Source organism: Sinocyclocheilus anshuiensis, unplaced genomic scaffold (assembly GCF_001515605.1).
Source record: "Sinocyclocheilus anshuiensis isolate Anshui unplaced genomic scaffold, SAMN03320099.WGS_v1.1 scaffold1239, whole genome shotgun sequence".
NCBI classification, from domain to species: domain Eukaryota; kingdom Metazoa; phylum Chordata; class Actinopteri; order Cypriniformes; family Cyprinidae; genus Sinocyclocheilus; species Sinocyclocheilus anshuiensis.
Window position 1 is genome coordinate 75,536 of NW_015540949.1, and position 8,203 is coordinate 83,738.

General features: G+C 36.8%; 1 protein-coding gene and 1 long non-coding RNA gene across 2 annotated transcripts in view; both read right to left on the bottom strand.

Annotated features, from left to right (window-relative positions):
• Positions 1–5,772, bottom strand: part of LOC107689896 (semaphorin-6C-like) — a gene marked incomplete at its 3' end in the record, with an annotated part of 79,436 nt that extends 73,664 nt beyond the window's left edge. The window contains exon 1 of the mRNA XM_016488074.1: positions 5,587–5,772. The remainder of the gene's footprint in view (positions 1–5,586) is intronic.
• Positions 5,773–5,800: 28 nt separating this feature from the next.
• Positions 5,801–8,203, bottom strand: part of LOC107689839 (uncharacterized) — a 29,326-nt gene continuing 26,923 nt past the window's right edge. The window contains exon 3 of the long non-coding RNA XR_001634371.1: positions 5,801–6,004. This is a non-coding gene — a long non-coding RNA (uncharacterized LOC107689839). The remainder of the gene's footprint in view (positions 6,005–8,203) is intronic.

Sequence of the window (8,203 nt, forward strand, 5' to 3'; positions counted from 1 at the left end):
TGAGCATGTTCTTTTTTTTTTTTTTTTTGTGGAGACAAACTCAAAAATATTATAATAAAGAAAAAATAAAACAACTTGAAAACCTTAAGTAGACTGCTATTGCTTTTTATTGTTACTTCTTAGAAAAAAAAATAGTTTAACAAAACTGCTAACAAAACTTTTACTCCAGTCTTCAGTGTCACATGAGATCAGAGATCATTTTAATATGCTAATTTGTTACAAAATAAATTATTATTATTATTATTATTATTATTATTATTATTATTATTATTATCATCAGTGTTGAAAACAGTTAGGCTAATATTTTTTAACCTTGTGCTGCCTAATATTTTTGTGGAAACAGTGATTCATTTTTTCAGGACTGTTTGACGAAAAAAAGTTCAAAAGAACAGCATTTATTTGAAACTGAAATCTTTTGTAAAATTATAAATGGCTTTTCTGTCACTTTTTATTCACCTTGTTGAATACATTTTTTTTATTTTTTTTTATTTTAATCTTTTGAAAGATAGTATGTACATTTATAAGAACTCTTTATATAAAAAACCTTCCTTTTTAAAATTGTGGACCCTCTTTCATTTCATTAACCAAAAAATGGTTTGCCAAGTGAAAAGCCAATTTAGACCTGCGAGGCTTCAAGCACTCAGCAAAAGACTTTAACTATTCCCAAGAAGTTACATCGACTTTTAAAGAGACCTTCACAAACAAAACTTTATTTACTGAGAGCTTACAGTGGACCGTTCAGGTTTCTCAGCCTCACTAAATATTTCTCTCTATCCAAACTCTAAATAAACTCACAAAGGAGGTGACGTTCTCTACTCCTGGCATTGAGTGCCAAACTCCACATTAAAACCTCCCACACCACTGTCTGACAGGGCAATTAGAGTGACATGGAACCGGTGCTCTCCACTCCAGAAAAAAAAAAAAACTACAGTCTCCATGGTAACGCAGATGGTGGTCCACAGTTTTGAGCTTTTCAATTTGAGACACTTTAGTCAAAAGCATCAAGCTTCAGAAGACACCTCTGGACTTAAAAGAGAGAAATATCTCTCGAACCTCGAACATCTGTCCTAAGGCCATCATTACACTGTCCGTGAGCCGGTATAGCTCTAAACAGGTAATAAATGCTCTGGGATTGTGGGTAATAGAGGCCGCAGGCTTCACTTACTCTAAACGCAGGTTTCGGAAATAACTGCGAAGAGATCATCTTATATTTGTGGGTGGAAAACAGCTTGAAAAGCCACTGTGCCATGGCAGAAACTCTCGACGAATCAGATCTGAATCAAACAGGAGATAAATAATGAATGAAAGAATGAAGTAACCCACTGACATCTGGCCTTAGCAATGAAGGATCCGAAGGAGCGTACAACTTTAGATGTTGCCCAAAAGGCACAGATGTAGGCGATCCAAAAGGAAAGAACCTTTTAGCAAAATGTTAAGCCCTCCAGATAAAGAGATTTCTTCCTGTTCATCCATTCAGCCTATTATTCCTCCATTCATCTTGATCTGTATCAGTCCGGCCACTCCGCCTTTGCTCTTTGGATCGGCCATCGAAGTCATCTATATCCAACAACAGAAACATATCCCATAACACTAAGATGAAAGCAAAGATATCCTACAACATCCCAAATGGAGGATGAGCTCACAAACACGCACACACAGTCGATATTATTGAACATGCTGTGGTCTTTGTGGTGGGAGATTTAGTGACATTACCAACCAGTGACAGGCCTCATCGTGAGGTCATTCATCACCGTTGTGTGTGCGGGTCGACTGGCACGCGACCCATGATTGCAAAAAGACGCTCGATCACACTTTGGTGTAGCGATCACACGAAAAATCAATTCACCTGTGTGCATTTGTGTACGTGTGTCGACTACTGAATTTATCATATCGCTTCTCCAGGTCCTTGAGGTACCAGATTCGCAGATGATTACAAATGGACAAGTATATGAGCTCTCGCACACAAGCTGCAATTTCCGAAATACATTTCGGTCAAGGTCTTGGTCCCAAGTGGCTAATTTCCTGCAAACTTCGTAGCATTAGTCGCTTGGAATATGAGGAAGAGGAAAAGAAAGGCTGCTTTGTTCTCCATCATACCGAAAAGCAATTAATACAGTAATCCTGTCCCAGCAGGCCTTGGGGGAGGGATGTATGTAAATGACCTGAAACAGGAAAGTGAGTGAGATGAAGTAAATTAGCTTCAGGCTGAGGGTAATAAATAAATATCCATGCTGATTAAAAACTCACTAACACGTCTCTCCAATGCAGGTCAGCTACATTCATTGGGCAGAGGGGGGGAAAAATGAAAGTCTAATTTCCTTTTCTCAAGGTGACCTTTCATGTCCAATAAAAAGATATATAACAATTTCTTCAGGCTTCAGACACCACACATACGCATTCATTAAGCCTTCAAATGTGCTGACAATGAAGAACGCAGCTTGAAATAAAGATTTATAACTAATGTTCTTCTTATTAAAAATTCTCTTCTGCTATGACTTGCTGGATTAAACCATCTATCTCCTGGACATGTCCTTCTACCCTAACAGTGCTGGGGAAGATACTTTGAAGTGTAGTTTGTTAAGGGACATATAAGTAAAAGTACTAGATATAGTACAAGCTAATGAAACACTGCCATTAAACAGCATTTGAACAGATTTATTTGCACTGAACGCCCTCGATAAAACTAGAAAACAGCACAATCTAACAATATATTTGAGTAAAACAGTGGCCAAGCAGCAGCACTGCTTAAACATTATTACTTTGTAAGATTATTTACCAAAAAAAATCATATTCATTTGTATCACTACACAAAGAATGAAGCCTGCAAAGGGACTCAAGTCTTTTTTACTAAACTAGCGTATTTAAATGAACCAATTCAGTGCATTGATTCACTTGTTTGATTACTACTGCAAAAAAATCGATTCCTTTTTTCTTTATGTAAATTGGAGCAGTTTTTTTTACCATTCATTTACACTAAATGCCACCAACATAAAATGTAAAACTTAATACCATCAATAAACACAAAATCATCAACAAAACTAGAAAACGTCATAATTTACATTCCTAGAACAAAAACACAAAAACAAAGTGGCCAACAGAAGCGTTTAACTAAATATGATTTTTAAGATTATTATAATAAATACTGTAATATTATTTTGTATACGTTTTTGTAATATTATTTTGAAAACGTAGACTGCAAAAGGACCAAAATTCAGACTTTTTCATGTTACGCATAAATCATGAAGCATGTTTGAGCACATTTGCACACTCTGATGTGCATGCACAATACTTTTAGAATCACAAAAAAAAGCATTTTATAATGTCACACTGCTTACTTGTTGAAAAAAAATTACATGCTAAGTTAGTAGTGCTGAAAATGCTAAAGTTAGTTTGTTACTCCCCCAACACAGGCTCATACAGGAGCAAAACAAAATGTTCTTTGGAAGAAGAATTCAGTGCTTGTGAAATGCAGAGTTTGAGTTTGTGAAATGCACTTCACTCACTTAATCAGTGGCCTTGCCCTGCGCTGTCAATATGGCTGATCACACCGGTTTTTCCACATTACGTTAACAACTTCGTGAGCTCTGCTGAGCACAGTATTAATCTCCGGCGAAACCCCGCTTTTCACCCTGATCGATACACGCTGTCTGTCCTGCCTGCGGCGCGTAGACTGTGGGAACCACTTTTTTGGAATCCGGTCAAAACTTTCACCACGCATTTCACACACACAGGATCGAAACGAACACCTGCTATTTTTAAGATGTAGCACCCTTAAAGAGAATCAAGAGAAGCAATGTGGCCAAGTGAGAATAAGTGGAAAAGCGAAGAAAACTTATCAGAGGCAGCCAGCTTGGCAGAACAAAAGTACATTGCAACACAACAGGTATAAAGCACAGAAAAACAGCAGTCGTGTTGCACAGCTTTTAAACAAGGAGTAATTTTACCTCAGCATAAAACACGTCTGTATGTGGGCATCTGTAATGTAACATGCTATTTTGCAACCAGACCTGCAATTAGAGCATGGAAGCTTAACCAAGTTTGCCACTTTTTTGTAAGAAAGTGCTTTTCTCACTCTCTCGGAAAGGTACAGGACTAATCCAGCTCGCTGGGAGGCCACTTAAGCTAATTGGCAGGTTTTGTGGGCATGGGTTGGTACTCAAAATAGCCGAGACCACCCTCCTTCTCATCTTGTATAAATGGCTCCTTCACCACCATCATCTCCTTATTCCAATCAGGCCTTTAAATAAGCCAGGCCTCCCCCACAAAGACGGCGAAGTGCACTGTTAAATTAGAGTAATGAGACAAATGACTTGAGAGCAAATGAAGGAGAAAGCAAGTGAGGAAGGAATTAGAAGAGAAGGAAAGGATCCGAGTACGTCACATTCACTGTCACGCACCCATTGTGTCTCAATCCGCTCCCTAGTTCAGTAGTGTGCTGCTCAGGGAGTCAGCCGTTTTTGAGGCTGTCCCATTGTCCAAATCACTTTAAGCAGAGAAATGTTCACGCCCCAGAAATTCCCAGAATGCAACCCACCGTGAAACTAGCAATAATATTTACTTACTAGAAATGTCACTATTCCTTCTTAAGTATTTAAAGTTGTTTCTTCATGTGATCTTTCACCCCTATTCCCTAAAATGCATGACAGGTAAACAATTATGCAAACTTTTAAATATTAGACAGGAATTTGTGCTTTAGTTAAAGATAGAAGACTGGGGATGAAACAATATTAAAATTCTAGCCAATATGGATAAGCCAACAATTATTTGAATGTCATGGCTGATAATTGCTAAACTAAACTTTTTATACTATCATGTACAAATAAATTAAATTCATTTATAAAGTAAAATGAATACTAACAATGCTACAGTTGAAGTACAATTACACACAATTAAAAGTTTTGGCCAATACCAATTACCTACTAATTATTTTCATAAGCTGATACCAGATAAATGGCTAATATTAAGACTAGCGCAGGAATCAAATAAAAATAAAACACTAAACTAAAATCAACCATTATGTAGGCAACACAACGTTATTTCATAAAATATGAAAAACATATTTTATATTTACATAGTTTTATATTTTTTAAGTTTTAAAGGTTTTCAATTATTAGTATTAATATAAAAAATTTACTTTGAGTGGTAGATGACACTAAAGGTAATCTTAATGTAAATATAAGGGACATGCATAATTAAATATTCAATATTGACTGTTATTTAATAAATTAAAAAAAAACTCTAATATTGGGTATAACCAATTTTAGCACTAATATACGTTATATCCTCAAAATAAAATAACTTTTATTTTTGTTTATGTTTATTTATGTTGAGAATTTGGTATTTGTATTAATATTGTAATCATTTTGTGCTTTGCTATGTGATATGTTTAATGTCGTAATTGCCATTTTTAAAAACTCAAGAAAAGCACATTTTCATAATGTCAGTGTACTTTTTACATCTACAATGAAGGTGCACAACAATGTTGATAAATACCAGCTACTTGTACTTGTGACGCAGCCAGGTCACAGGTGATAAAGTCATCAATTTCCCAAACTTCAGTGTATCAAGGGTCTTGCTAGTACTTACATTTGTTCACAATGTCCTCAAGCACGTCATAGGGAATTAGGGAGCAGAATGAAACACAACTAGTCTTCAGTTAGACTTCTGTTCAGCTAGAGTCCATTGCGTAACTGATGGCAAGAGTAAAATAAATGAGCAAGAGTTGTTTACTTCAAACTCTTAAAAGTATGCCAACTTAAATTCCCAAGGTGCCCTCTTTGTCTGAGGTAAATCACAGTAGGGCGGTTCACATCTCCTAAGCGAGCCAAAGCTTTGTCACCACAGTCGCCATTAAGCTAATTGCTTTTATAGAATCTGAATGGTGATGAGACAAGAGTCTTCGCTTTCTGTCTTTGTTGAGACAGACAGATCTGGCATCTAAAAGGCTGAGGCTCAATTCTTCAACGCTTTCAGATAGGGTCACATGTCATTGGCAGATCGGAGTCTGTAAAACAGAAAGAATACAGCAAGTCCATGAGCTCAGACACCAAACTACGCCAAAAATAAGGATACGTTTAAAAATACAGAATGAGAGAATTAGATATTGTGCTATATTAATGAAGTGTCTAAGAATATGAAACATTATATGAGAGATATTTCTAGGTCTGTTTTGCTTTGTAGTCTATTCTGTCTGTGATTAGAGAAGACAAGGTGGAATCTGATCCCAGACCTTCTGTATTTTCTATGAACACAGTGCCTGGTTCCCTCAGAGACGTCTTGAAGCAAGGCTTTCCTCTTCATTTACATTTTCGTGCAACATAACAAATGTCATCCTCAAGGATCTCTGCATAAAACAGGCTGTATTAACCTCATTCGTTTCATTTTCATGAATTTGCCACTCCTTTGTGTTTGTGAATCCTCACAGCAGCAGTTGTGGAGTCCCTGCCTCCCTGAGCACAACACGAGTTCAAACATCAGCATCACAGTGCATCCCCGGGTCCAAAACTAACTTTCTTTTTGGCCAGGTATTAAAGGTGAACAAGTTCTTGGCTACACAAAAGTTACAGTCTGATAAAATGAGTTGTTTTATCATGTATATTACCCTCAGGCGGAACAAGAAGGTTATTCTAAAAACAAACAAACCTAGAGGTTTTCACATATGATCCAGGCACACTAAAATGTGGCAGTCATGTGGGATATGTCAACGTAACGTAACATAGCATAGCAACACTTTGAAATGTTTCTTGAGCACAAAATAAGCAAATTAGAATGTCTTCTGAAGGGCCGTATGACATATGACTGCTGAAAATTCAGCTTTTCCACCACAAGAATAAATTACATTTTAAAATATTGTAAAATAATAGATTACAACACTACAGTTTTTACTGTATTTCTGATCAAATAAATAAAGCCTTGGTGAACATAAAACTCTACTTTCAAAAAAAATCTTTTGAACTTTTGTAGTATGACATATTAATCAGATATAATTAAATAATAATAATAATAATAATACATTTAATAAATAATAATAAAAAAATGAAGTTTATATTTTAAACAAGAAAATTACACTTAAAGGGATAGTTCACCTAAAAAAGAAAAATCTGTCATTAATTACTCACCCTCATGTCGTTCCAAACCCGTAAAACCTTTGTTCATCTTCAGAACACAAATTAAGATATTTTTGATGAAATCCAAGAGCTTTCTGACCCTGCATAGACAGCAACGCAACTCACACGTTCAAGGACCAGAAAGGTAGTAAAGACACTGTTAAAATAGTCCATGTGATACCAGTGGTTTAACCTGTAATGTTAAGAAGCTATACTATTTGTGTGCAAAGAAAACAAAATTAACGACTTCATTCAACTATTTCCACTCTTCCGGATTTCATCAAAAATATCTTAATTTGTGTTCTGAAGATGAACGAAGGTCTTACGGGACTGGAACGACATGAGGGTGAGTAATTAATGACAGAATTTTAATTTTTGGGTGAACTATCCCTTTAATACATCTAATTCAAGACATTCTCTCAAAGCAGTCTGTATTATTTCAAAAAATGATGTGATCTAGTCAAATATATCGCCTACACCTGGATTTCCACACCTTTAGCCTACAGTTGGTTCACCCTCCGCCTATGACAGAGTAGAAGTATACAAGAAAGAAATTACTTCTGACTCTTACAGAAACAGTAAAATGTCTTTTATGACACATAACTGCATAGAGGGACACAAGAGTGTTGTGTTCAAAGACTTGCCTTGTGCTGACAGACATAAAGAGAGAAGGGACATTCATAATTCAAAGATGGGTGGTTGGTGGAGGGGGTTAATCCCTCTCCATCTGCCTAACAGCACCTCTCCCTCCCTCAACACTGGCCTCAGATCCACCTGCACTGAACCAGGGGCTCTCAGCTAAAGATTTGGGCTGACCTCCATGAAGGCTCCCTGCAGACTTTGCCTCCCTGTCTTCCAAATCGCCAATGCCTGACTTTGAAGTTTCCAGAAGGAGAGACTCCGAGGGGCCTGCAATCTCACCAGCATGGCTGTTCTCAGGATTAAGGGACACAGATGAGCCAGGATTGCAAATGTGCAAGCTTTTTCCCCCCATCCCCAGCGCTGATGGATTAACAGACAAACTAAAGGCAGCAGAAAACACACACAATGCACAAACAAAGTGTAATGTGGCACCAGGTCCTAAGAAACCAATTTGT